The sequence below is a fragment of the Vicugna pacos genome, unplaced genomic scaffold, assembly GCF_048564905.1.
Source record: "Vicugna pacos unplaced genomic scaffold, VicPac4 scaffold_20, whole genome shotgun sequence".
Lineage (NCBI taxonomy): Eukaryota > Metazoa > Chordata > Mammalia > Artiodactyla > Camelidae > Vicugna > Vicugna pacos.
This window is the reverse complement of record NW_027328741.1, coordinates 76,489,634-76,502,576: the sequence shown is the minus strand read 5'-3', so window position 1 is coordinate 76,502,576 and position 12,943 is coordinate 76,489,634. Positions and strand designations below refer to the sequence as shown.

Sequence of the window (12,943 nt, the reverse complement as noted above, 5' to 3'; positions counted from 1 at the left end):
CACACAGAGGGTAATTAAGTTGGCAAAATCACAGAACTAGTAATTGGCAGAGCTGGTATTTAAACCCTGGCTGTCTGGTTTTGAGGCTCCCAGAGATGGGCTTTTTGTGTTTAGCGTTATCAGCATCCCTGAATCTTTGTACCTCTGTGCATCAGTTAGCCTATAAAGGACAGGGAAAGGAGAGTTACATGGGTGCTCATAGTCATGTCTTGCCGCTGTCCACGGAGAGTGCACCGTGATTGGCGTTAATTGTCTTCTGGGCAGTAGATCTGTTCGTATAATAGAAATTTAGTTCATTGAGTTAATCTAGAAACCCTTCCTGCTCCGTTTCTGTCCATGCTTGCCATGTGACTGCCTGCCCGATATTGGGCAGTGGAGGAGAAAATGTACTCATGGTTGAACTCTGATATTTCAGTCTGGTTCATAGATTCACGTCTTCTGTTACATTAATAAGCTAAGTTTCTGGTTTTCTTGCATCAGTGTCTCATGACTTTGGTTAATGTGAAACCAGTCCATGGGAGCCCAGGGGTGATGACGGTATAATTTCTGAGCACGCTGTGGCACTTCTACCCATGCAGACGTGGCTGAAGGATGTCCACCTTCCTCACTGATTTCCCCCAACAGCAGGGTCCTCTCCCACCCCTGGATGTGAGGTTGGGAGCTCTCTGAGTAGGCCAGTCAGAGGCCCAGTTAACCAATCAGAAAATGATGAAGTACCTGGAAGTGGGTTTAATAGAAGAAAAGGGCTTCCAGGTAGTCAGATGGGCTGTTCGAGTCCATTTGGTGAAAAGCTGTCCACTGTCTGTGGTTTAGCTGCTTCTTTGCTATTGAAAAGTCTGGAGTAGATGAAGGGATTTTAAAAAGCAGAAAGGAATGATTTCAGGTGGTACGTCCACACTGGTGAGAAGTGATGGATGACCACCAGTGTGAGGCATAGACAGAGTCTTACAAACTTCATAAAACAGCATTAAAAGCTCTGCCATCTGAGTGCACTTCATATGGGGTCCAGATCATCACTGGTGACGCAGTGAGGGCAAGTAACTGATGATGGCAGAAAGAACATGGACGCATCAAAAAGGTCTCGTTCACGTTCCCTGTTTAAGGGATGCGGCACAGTGTAATATATTTGAGCTGGTTTTTCACTGAAAAATTTTTAGTGTTTTCTGGGACTCCCCAGTACCCCAAGGGTCCATGCAGCTGGGTGTCCCCTCAGTGCAGCACTGTCAGCGCTTGCCCTGGGCTGACGCGGTGTCACACGGAGTAGGACGGTCAGCGTCCCCGGCTCCTCTGAGCTCCGTCACCTCATCCGCAGAGCCGGGTTTCTCATCCGTGTCTACTTAGTAGGGTTGTTGAGAATCACACGTGAAGCTTCAGGGGTGACTTGTGGTTGTCTCTGTGATTGGCATATAGTGAATATTTGATAGAAACACTTGTTTTTTTAGTATAATTGTAGTACCTAGGTTGCAGTGGTTTTTAGTCTGCGTTTTTTTATAACTTTATTCTTATTTTTTTTGTTTTGCATCTTTGTTTATTTATTTTTATTTTTATTTTTTAACATTTTTTATTGATTTATAATCATTTTACAGTGTTGTGTCAAATTCCAGTGTTCAGCACAATTTTTCAGTCATTCATGGAAATATACACACTCATTGTCACATTTTTTTCTCTGTGATTTATCATAACATTTTGTGTATATTTCCCTGTGTTTATTCTTTTTTTTTACATTTTTTACTGATTCATAATCATTTTACAGTGCTGTGTCAAATTCCAGTGTTCAGCACAATTTTTCAGTCATTCATGGACATATACACACTCATTGTCACATTTTTTTCTCTGTGATTTATCATAACATTTTGTGTATATTTCCCTGTGCTATACAGTGTAATCTTGTTTATCTATTCTACAATTTTGAAATCCCAGTCTATTCCTTCCCACCCTCTACCCCCCCCCCGGTAACCACAAGTCTGTATTCTCGGTCCATGAGTCTATTTCTGTCCTGTATTTATGCTTTGTTTTTGTTTGCTTTGTTTTTTAGATTCCGCATATGAGCGATCTCATATGGTATTTTTATTTCTCTTTCTGGCTTACTTCACTTAGAATGACATTCTCTAGGAGCATCCATGTTGCTGCAAATGGCATTATGTTGTCGGTTTTTATGGCTGAGAAGTATTCCATTGTATAAATATACCACATCTTCTTTATCCAGTCACCTGTTGATGGACATTTAGGTAGTTTCCATGTTTTGGCTATTGTAAATAGTGCTGCTATGAACATTGGGGTGCAGGTGTCAATCTGAAGTAGTTTTCCTTCTGGGTACAAGCCCAGGAGTGGGATTCCTGGGTCATATGGTAAGTCTATTCCTAGTCTTTTGAGGAATCTCCACACTGTCTTCCATAGTGGCTGCACTATTCTTATTTTTAAATATGCACATAGTTTATTTATTTTTTTGGAGGTACTGGGGACTGAAGCCAGGACATTGTGCATGCTAATCAGGTGCTCTACAACTGAGTAAAACACACCCTCCTTTTCTGCACTTGAATATAAATATTGCTATACACAAAATAGCTCTTAAACACCATCATGGGACCTAGTCACTGTATAGACAATTGAACACGTATGCTATTTCAATAGGAATAAATGTTGATGAGACATACATTTCTGAATCTGTTAATGTGCTTAAAAACGATCATAGGTAGTGATAAACACGAATCTTTGATCCAGTACTTCTTAGGGTCTGTTTTGCCATCAAGGGAAATTACAATCTACAGAGAAGGCTAATTGGGTCTCTTTGATATTTGGATGGTTTAGCAGATGATGAAGGCTTTCAAAAGCTGAAAGTTTTGTATTTTGAATTAACTACAAAGTTATCTTCTACAAGTTGTAAGTACTAAGCTTGTGAAGTGCTCAGTAATCCAGGGGGTATGTGTCTGTGTCTGTGTGAACGTTTGTGTGTGTGATATCAGGAAGATAGAAAGAAGTTCCATATAGACTTCTGATAACTTTCTCCTCCATTTCAAGGTGTAGGCATATATTTACATAAATAAATTGATATTCTTTTGTCATTTGGCATGTTGGGAATAAGACTTTCTCATACTTGTTTCAGAAGGGTTAGGGAGGTTGAGCTTAGGAAATGGGAGGAGATAGAGACAGGGAGGTTCTTTAAACTGTGCAGAATGAGAAATAGTAACTTTTCTCTTTTCTTCTAGAGCAAACTGGCACTGAATTGTAACATAATATTACTCAGAATTGCTTTTCTGATCAGATACAAGTACCTCAGATTTTTTAAGGCAACATGAAAGATGAAATATGTTTTAGCATTTATCTTTAAAAGAAGTTTTATTTTTCAAGTAAAAGGTTATAGCCTGTTCTTTCTTCCAGCGGTACAAGAAATTCTCATTGATCTATCTAAATGACCTCTGTGCTTAGATTCTTTGTGTTTTTTTTTTTCTTTAAGTGCTTGTTTCATTGTGGTTTGAATGAATGTTTAAAATTTCTGGATTTTGATCTTTAGAACATGCTGATTTATCAAAACTGTTAAAAACCTGATTGTTCTCTGCTCCTGGTTTGGTGGGACAACCTACTGATTTCTGTTGTCTGTTCAAGAGGGAAATTCTTCCTCTAGCCTGCAGATCATTAAGTGAATGGTTTGCAGTGTGCCTTTAAAATTATTTGTATGCATTGAGCATGTTTGTCCAGTGAAATTTAAATTGACTCATTGTAATGACTTTGCTTTGATTCTGTGTTTTTGATCCTCTCCACAAGAATTTGAATTCTCTGTTGCATTTTGTATACGTGTTCTTAACAGGGGAAGAAATTTTACATTTTTTACAGAGGTGGGTTTTCCTATCCCCTCTGAATGCCTTCTAAAATTGATACATTAAAAATCTGTTATTGCAGTGCATAATTATTTCATAAACTATTTTTTGGCATAATCAGAAACAATGACCAAGAATGATAATAAAAAATACGAAAATCTTCCTTCCTTTGAAGAATAGAAATCAGGTAGTCAGGCTCCCTCATGCTTTGTGCCTGACACACTTACTCTCATGTCATTGTGTATCATGATTCGGAGATGGAGTTGCTTCAGGTTTATAGATTTTTGTTTTAACATTTGTGTTGAATACTTTCTCCAGACTGATGTTTCCTGTTGTGTTTGTGGAAAGAGTAGAAGGGAAAAAAATAATTTGTTTTGTTTTCAGGAGGCCTGAGTTGATGAGAAAAGTGTTGAGGGTGGGCTGAGGAAAAGAGTGACACTCCCTCTCCTCCTGGCTGAAATTGATGAACAAAGAAATCAATTAAGTATATCGATATTTGACCAATAGAATTTAGCGAGCCCAAACTGGCTAGAAATGCACAACGGAAATTACTGAATTCAGCTGCAGAATGAGGTGCTTTACCAAGTAGAAGCAGCAGAGAGCAATCAGAAAAATCAGTAATATGATGAGATATAAAAGGAATATTATATCTTTTATTGCTGAAACTTTTCTACGGAAAGTTGTGTAGAGCTAAAATTAAGTTTCAAGCATCAGGAGTTAAGAGAGTGGGTGGTTCCGTAGGATCGTTATTCTCGGATGTGCGTAGACCCTGCTAGAGTGGCTGAAGATGGCAGGAAGAGACCCACATCCAGGATTAGTCATCCTAGGGTGTCCTCCATAATGGTTCCATGTGGGAGCCCATGATTGGGTTAACAAATTATAACACAGCACAGTCGCCTCTGAACTTTAAGAAGAAAAAATATGCTTTGGTACTGCTTTGCAAGCAAGTTCCTGTGCATCTTCACTCCAGTCTCCTTTCCTTAAAAAGCAGAGACAATGCTTTGCTTGTGTAGTTGAGGTTTTAGGTAGCACTCTGCTGGTTGCAAAGCAAGGACCGAGACCCTCAGCTATAAACGCTGGGCTTGTGTGTTGTTAGTCTATTATCCCCAAAACAAAGACCTGGCTGGTCTGGTGGTGTGCTTTGTAATGAACATATCTAAAAGTGTATCTTGTTCCCCTCACCCCATGACTTCCCTAAACATACACTAATCCTTTGTACTCATTGTATATTCTACAATCTCTGCCTCATCCTGTCTTTCCCGAATTTCCTCCTTACTATCTCACAACTGTTAACGAAGTTTTCCTTTGATTATACACAATAAATATGGGAACATTTGAGAGGCTCATGGAGATGGCTCCCTACTCCCTCTCGATTTCTTGACTTTTTCCACAGAGTCTTGAATAATCATTCCGTGTCGGTAAGACTTCTGCCAGCCAGAACCCACAGTTCCAGGTGAGAAGGATGCAGGCTTTATCTCTCCTACCGGAGGGAGAGACAGAAGAGAATTGAGATATGCTCCCCCGTAATCCCTTCCTGCCCCAGGTCTACTGCAGTTCACCTGCAGCCTTCTGGCCTCTGCTCAGCGGGCCTCTGTCCCAGGACTAAACTCATCCTTTTCTTCCCTTGTCAACATTTCCGGTACCTTTCAGAACTTGGTCTCTTCCCTGCAATTCAACCCTGGCAGATGTGATGGTGGTCAGCGTGCTGGTGGGCAGTCCTTTGGGGACCCCCAGGAGCCATGCTGATTCTCCTGAGTCTATCAATCTGGGTTACAGAACAGTCGAGCACCGAAGGAAGCCCATTCACGTGATGTCAACACAGCATTTCATCACTTTCATTTTATTTTTAAATTTTCGGTGGAGAAAATATTTGTAGCAAACTCTTCCAGATATTCGCCGCCTGCTTTCCTCACCACCATTTCCTTGTTGGCTCTGGTGCTAGTTTTATGAATCAGGATTCTTCTCTGGTCATTTCTGGCAGCAGGGCATGCCGAATCCTTGATCTGCATTTGAAGCAGAATGCTTCTTCGTGATGTCAAGGTGATTCTCCTATTTCTGAATATTTCGTGTACACTCAGCAACTGTTTCAAGTGAAATGCTCTTGTCCAATTTCGGTTAACTCACATTTGCTGATCTCCTGCTTTCATGCTGAGGGCAGTTTCTTTTTCCTCTAATAAAAGTTAGCAATTTGCATTTACTCTGGAAGGTACTGCCCCGAGATGCTTTTGTTCTGAAGAGTTTTAATACAATTCACCCATTAAAATGTACATCGGTTTTTACTCTATGCCCAGAATTGTGCATCCCATTCAATCTTAGAACATTTTCATCCCCCCAACAGGATGCCCCGTATGCATAAGCAGACATTCCCATCTTCCCCATCCTCCCCCAGCCCCAAGGAGCCACTTTTCTCTCTGTGGATTTGCCTGTGCTGGACATTTAATGTAAATCGAGTCACTTCATGTAAGTGGAACCGTCTATTGTGACCGACTACTTTCACACTGAGTAACGTTTTCAATGTTTGTCCATGTTGTGGCCTGAGTCACTATTCTATGCTTTGCTATTGCTGAATAACATTCCACTGTATGGCTGGGCCCCTCCGTTTACCCATTCACCAGGTGATAGGCATATGGGTTGTTTCTGCTTTTTGGCTGTGATGAGTAATGTCGCCGTGGACACTCATGTGGGATTTTTTATGTGGATATCTGTTTTCAGTTCTCTTTCGTGTGTGCCCAGAGAGCAGAATTGCTGGGTAAGTCAGAAACGAAATGTTCAACTCTCTGAGGCCCTCCCAGGCTGTTTTCCAAAGTGGCCACGCTGTGTTACGTCCTCACCAGCAAGGGCTGTGCGCTCCACTTCCTCTGTGTCCTCATTAGTGCTTGTTACCATTTTTTTTATTATAACCTATTGTTGTGAGTGTGAAGCGGCTTCTCCTAGTGGTTTTGACTTGATTTTCCTTACAGCTAATGCTATTGAACATCATTTCATTGTGCTTATTGGACATTTCTATGTTTTTCTTGAAAAATACCTTTTCAGAACATTTATTAATTTTTTAATTGAGTTGCCTTTTTATTGTTGAGTTGTAGGGGGTTTTTTTCTTCATTTGGAGATACAAATTCCTTATGAGATAAATGATTTGAAAAAATTTTCTCTAGTGTGTTGTTTTTTCACTTTCTGAATGGTGCCCTTTGAAGCAAAGTTTTAAATTTTGATGAACTCCAATTTATCTCTGTTTTCATTGTTCCATGTGTTTTGGGGTATTATTTTAAATCTGAAGTATTTTATTTAAGCTTTTATGTATAAAATATCTAAATTTGTAGAAACAGTCTAGGAGATGGGTGTGGTTGTTTTCTCCCGTCTTTGGATAAGAGACTGAGGTGCAGAAAATTTCACTGAAATATCAGTGTCACAGCTACCCAGTGCTGTGGGAGTTCAGACCCCTCATGTTTTTCCCCAGAATATGTGATCTTCACCACCATGCTCCACTACTGCCTGGAATCATTAATGAAAACATCTTTCCTTTTTTGATTTCTTGTTAGTTTGTTTTCTCATTGGGGACCTCATCTCCTTATTTTCCTTTCGGATGTCAGTGTAGATTTATTATAGGGCTCATGTAGGCAGAAGCATTGCTATCAGTTAACTTCTATATTACTCACTCTCCAGTGATGATTGTTGCTAGTTGACCTAATCAAGTCATGCTTAAGTCTTTCCTGCTCATGACACTAAAAACAGTCATGACATACAGAACGCTCAAAGAAGAAAGTACTTGATTGATTTTATTTTGCTACCCAATCAAACCAATCAAGTAAAAACCCCAGTGTTGACACAGACTATAAGCCCTCCAGAATAGGGTCACTGTCTTCCTTGTGTTTCATTTATTTGGTCACAGTGTCTGGATAGTGCTTTGCTGTCCAGCAGTTTTGTGAGGATACTGTGCTCGTGAATATTTGTAAGCACAGAATTTTGACAACAGACTGTGTTGTTCATTTCACAAGGGAAAAGATAATATAGAAATACTGCTCAGATCTATTTTAAAATTAAGCTTGGAAATTTGAGAAGAATTCAAGAAGCCATACAGAGCTCTTTTTCACTAATTTTAGATCTATCTTAGACACTTTATGGTTACATAGCAGAGTAACTTATCAAGTAGATTTGACAAGAGGAGTGTTATATTGATTATTTGATCTAGTTGAAATATTCTACCAGGGATAAAGTCATAAGTGTCCATAAATGAACAAATATGTTTGTATTTCTATGCAACATGGGAGCAGACTACATATGTTTCTATATAATATATATGACTGTGTGTTTTAATCTGCCTGTCAGTGTTTTTTATAGTTTTTCAGCAATGTTATAACTTCAGAATTCTTCTAAGTTATTCACTCCCGATATTACTGCAGTTTGTACTGTGTATACTATCTTATGGATGGGATTCCACTGTCCCCTCAGTGAGGAATTTCCTCTCCTATTCCGTTAGTAGCAGAGTTAAAGGAACTGTGATTTCTAGGCCTTTGCTTTCCATGTGTTTGCAGTTGGCTGTAAATCACGAATTTCCCTTTCTTGAGTTTTCATTTTTCAATAAGAATTTTTAAAATAATTGTTAATATGTTTCACCAGTCTCCCTAGAAACTTGATGTGTTTGTGCTTTTCAGTTTTCAATTTATGAAAATTGTAAATGCACACTTGTTTTTATGTAGTCCTTTTTCACTAGATATTTGTTTACTTCTTTAGAGTTAAAATAATTTTTTTCCCAATGAATGAATCGGTGTTCATGTTTTAAAAGATAACTTACTTTATATTTTTCTTATTCTAACAGGTATATTTGTTGTACAGAATTTAGAAAATAAGGATAAACAAAATAATAACTTAAAAATGGCCTCTAATCTCACTTGGAGATACAGATGTAAGGTTTGAAATTGAGAATTACAAGTCCTCTCACGTTGTACTTCTCTTTCAAGTACGTTTTGGTTACTGAGACCCTCGAATTCCCATATGAATTGTAGCAGCAGCTAGTCAGTTACTGCAGAGGAGCCCGCTGGGATTGTGATCGAGACCACGTTGTATGTATGCATCGCTCTGGAGAGAACTGCCATCCCAAGAATGCTGTCATCTGATCCAGGAATCTGCGTGGTGTGTCTTTCCAGGTATTTAGGTCTTCTTTAATTTATTTCAGCAATGTGTATGGTTTACATAGTATTATTTTATTTATTTTTTGCCTTTATACTGAGGACAAGTGTGCAAGGTACCAGGATTAGAATTGTATTATAGCCCCGCAACTTGCTGCCACCATGGACGCTGCGGTCTCTCTTTGCCCTTTGTAAAATCTCGCAGAAAATAGGACCTAAGTAACTCTCTCTTGAAAGAATGATTATATGATTGCTGGATGATGCTTGAGAGTCCTTGTGATGATGTCTTTTTCCCAGACTTTCCTCTCTTCTTAACTATGCCCTTTCCCTTCCTTTCTTCCAGCCTGGGTTTCAGCGTGCCTGTGGCATTGATTTTTCTTGTCTGTGGACTCATCCTTTCACTAGTTCATGATAATGTTACATGTGGGCTGTGGAAACTTGCTAGATGTCAAGAAAGAGCAAATCCATTGCATGCTAGATTTTTTAGAGTGTGTTATTGTATTATCGATTGAAATGAAATCAGGCTGACCCATTGAGCCATCCCCTGAGCTCTTTTCGCCTTCCTACAGGTGATACTGCTCTCGTTGCTGCATGTGCCCTTCCCCCAGACTCGGTTTTGGAGTTGAGTAAGTCACCATCACTGGAGCCCTCTCATTAAAAGATGAAGAAAACCTTTGCTCCTTCTCCCTGGTTGGGGACTTGGATGAGATGAGGTAACAGATAAAGAATGGAGCCCCACCTCATTCTGACCACCGCTCTTTCCGTTCATTTCTCCAGGGGAAGGGTACAATTCAAAAATATAAAGATTGTGAGCTAATGAGATAGACAAGACAACCGATCATTTATTAAATACACTTTCATGCCAGAAACAAATGTATTATACACACAAAAAGCACATAAATTACGGTAGTACTGTGGTTACAAACGTGGGTCCGAGTTCGATTCCTGCTCTGGAGTGACAAGTCCTGTGAGATGGAGAAATGGTAGATCGGCTTAGCCTCTCTTGGACTTGTTTTCTGTCCTGCAGAGATGGGGTTCGCTAGGCATCCCTACCCCGTAGAGTTGCTGTGGGGTGTAAATGACGTGAGTGGGCAGCCCGAGCACACCTGCTCGTTCCTCGTAAGTGCAGGATAGCACAGCTTTTGCGGTGATGCCTTTATGACCACACCGTGTAGACTCTCAGTGCTCCGAAGGGATGCCTTGTGGATTGGAGATGGGATTCTCAATTCTGTAAATACCCAAGAATTGGGTTATTGGGCCTTGCTGATTTGAATCTATTCTTTAGAAAGTACATAATGTAGATATATTTTTCAAACATGCATGCTTTTTATCTTTTATTATTTATACTTCTACCCTCTCATCTCTTGGTGTGACATTTCATGGAATCCAGGAAACAGTCCTAAGCCACCTGCCTCTTCACACTTCTTTGTGGTGGTTTTCTTCCCTGACTAGAAGAGGGTTTTGCATAGGAAATTTTGTTTGCTCCCCTTCTCTTGGAGTCTCCCTGTTTGTCTGCCCATCTCTCACCTGTCCATCTGTCCATTTCTCTACCCACTCATTCTTCTGACTTGTTCCAAGAAGCATTTCAGGCAGCTTACAGAAGAACAGATACCAAATAAACAGGTGAGAAAATGGGGCCAATTTCAGACAGTGAGGCTTGCAGTTGAGCCTGTGTGAGATTTGCAGGCATGAGACACACGCCTCTGCCTTGTGCCTTATAAGATAGACAGCATCAATATGCCTGAGGCTCCCAGCAGACACAGGGAAACAGGGTTTGTGGGAGATGCTTACTGGCTGTGAAATAAATAAGTGGCTTAGGAGAAGCCCAGACTTTCCAACTACTAAGGCTTAGGAGAATATATTGAGTGTCTTCCAAAATCAGATTATTGCATCTTTTCTTTTTCAGAGTTTTATGTATAGTTGGTTTACATTCTATACCTGGAAATTTCTCCAAAACTGCTGCCCACGTGAGTCCCATGACTCGGGATTGGGGTGGTTCTGCTCATTGACGGGTGTTGGCCAGAAACGGAAAATGACAGCCTCAAAGGAGCCTGGGATTAAGCAGTTATGTTTTGTCAGTGCTGTAGATTTCAGAAAATACTTTTACCATTTCTCTCCGCCTGAGGAAGCAGCGTGCTCTCTTCCCAGCATCAGGAGCTCAGGGCCACGTGATGGTGGGGGCTGACTGCACTGCCGTCAAAACAGCTGTGCTAGTCACTGCAGGTGTGGTGCTTTCACGTAGTGCATTTCATGTTCTTTAATAGGTTTCAACAGGTAGTTAATTAACTGAGTTAATTAACATTTAATAAATATAATGCTTTGTTGAAAAGACAGTTATAGGCAGAATATAAGTTGTGAACAATATAAAAACTGTTTCAATACTGAAATTTCAGTAGGGAAGATTCAGTTTATCTTATTTCCGCCTCTCTTTAAAAGAGAAAAGAAACAAGACAGAAAAAGCAGAGGATGATTTCTGTTCTTCCTCTCGGCTTGCAGGTGCCTTCACCTCCAGTGGCATCCATCCAGACACCAGCACTGACACTGGCCGTGCTCAGAACTGCCTCAGCCCTGAAGACACAACTGACAAATGGAAGGGGGACGCGCCCTGTTACAGCGGGTGCTTTCAATTTTTGGGTCCTTATGTAACTGCGCGGTGTTATTCAGGATCACCCATTCTGCACTGTGTGACGGTGCTTCGGTGTCTCCTAGTTATTTGTTTCTGTAAGTACTCATGTATTTTTTCCAATGTGTGTTACTAGACATCTAAAAATGCATTTTTCAGATGAAAAATAATGTGTATTTAATATAAAATTCTGAAAAAAGTGTCAAAAGGGTCTATCCTGTTCCCAGTATTCAGAGATAATAATTAACACTTTAAAATCTATTTTCTCTTCTTTTCATCAGTGTGTATTACCTCTGTCATAAAAACCAGCGAGCACTGTGTGCCTGTTTGCTGTGTGGAGACCTCCATTTTCCATTCAGCTTATGACAATTTTTTTTACAGTATTCTATCTCCGCTGGCATGATTTTTAATGACCATTATAGCATTCTGTCTTGTGGAGTCCTCGTCCATTTTACTTTGGACTTAAGTAAACTTTTAAATTCCAAGTAAACTTAACTGGAATACTGAAAAGAGAACTGTGGTGGTACCGAAAGTCCCCTACTTCCTTCCCCTTTTCTCCTGAGAGTAATAACTGCTGACAATGTGGAGTATATATTTCATGACCTTTATGCCTATGTCATATATATATACACATACATAAACGAATATGAGAAATCTATGTCTATGTGTGTGTGTATATGCTTTATTGAAAAATAAGGCCATACTATATGTTTTCTGCAGCTCGGTTTATTCACTAAGGTATATATCACAGACGTCCTCTCCCTCCAGACTCACCTGGTCCTTTCAGATAGAGTAGAGTGGTCTCCTGATGTGCAGGTTTGGTCTCTTGTGAAAGGACACCTTTCGTGGGAGAGAACTGTGGACAAGGCCTTGGAACACGCCGAAACACCGGAACTTTAGTGGCCACAGCTCACCGTGATTTACCGCATCATTGTCTTGATGGTGGACACTTAAGTTTTCTCCATTTTCCACTGTCAGAAAGGGTGTCTGACTGGCATCCTTCTTGTACAAACATTCCTGTGATCTTGTATAAGTATTCCTTTAGTTAAGGTTTCTGGAAATTTAGTCCTTGGATGTGACAACTACATAAATCACAGGCTCCTTTCAAGTGAATCTAGAAATTCCTTCTCCTGTGGGGAATGAAAAGATGTAGAATAACTTATGTAACCAATTCTCTATCCCTGGGTATGATTCCACTTCAGCTTTTCTTCCCACCAATGTAAACAGTGCTGTGTAAATTCTCTGATGAGTACATCTATTTGAACTGATTCTTTTTGTAAATGAAACGATTCCTAAAATTGAAGTTCAGCCTGTGTGTACACACGTTTTCCAGGGTTTACATATCCATTGACATGTCGTCCTCCAAAAGATCGCTCACAGTT

At 40.0% G+C, this 12,943-nt stretch overlaps 1 protein-coding gene across 1 annotated transcript in view; it reads left to right on the top strand.

Annotated features, from left to right (window-relative positions):
- Positions 1 to 12,522, top strand: part of LOC140694022 (trafficking protein particle complex subunit 9-like) — a 92,389-nt gene extending 79,867 nt beyond the window's left edge. The window contains exons 5-9 of the mRNA XM_072957513.1: positions 8,771 to 8,956; positions 9,508 to 9,651; positions 10,845 to 10,905; positions 11,435 to 11,659; positions 12,282 to 12,522. The gene's annotated coding sequence lies outside the window, so the exon portion shown is untranslated. The remainder of the gene's footprint in view (positions 1 to 8,770; positions 8,957 to 9,507; positions 9,652 to 10,844; positions 10,906 to 11,434; positions 11,660 to 12,281) is intronic.
- Positions 12,523 to 12,943: the final 421 nt, after the last annotated feature.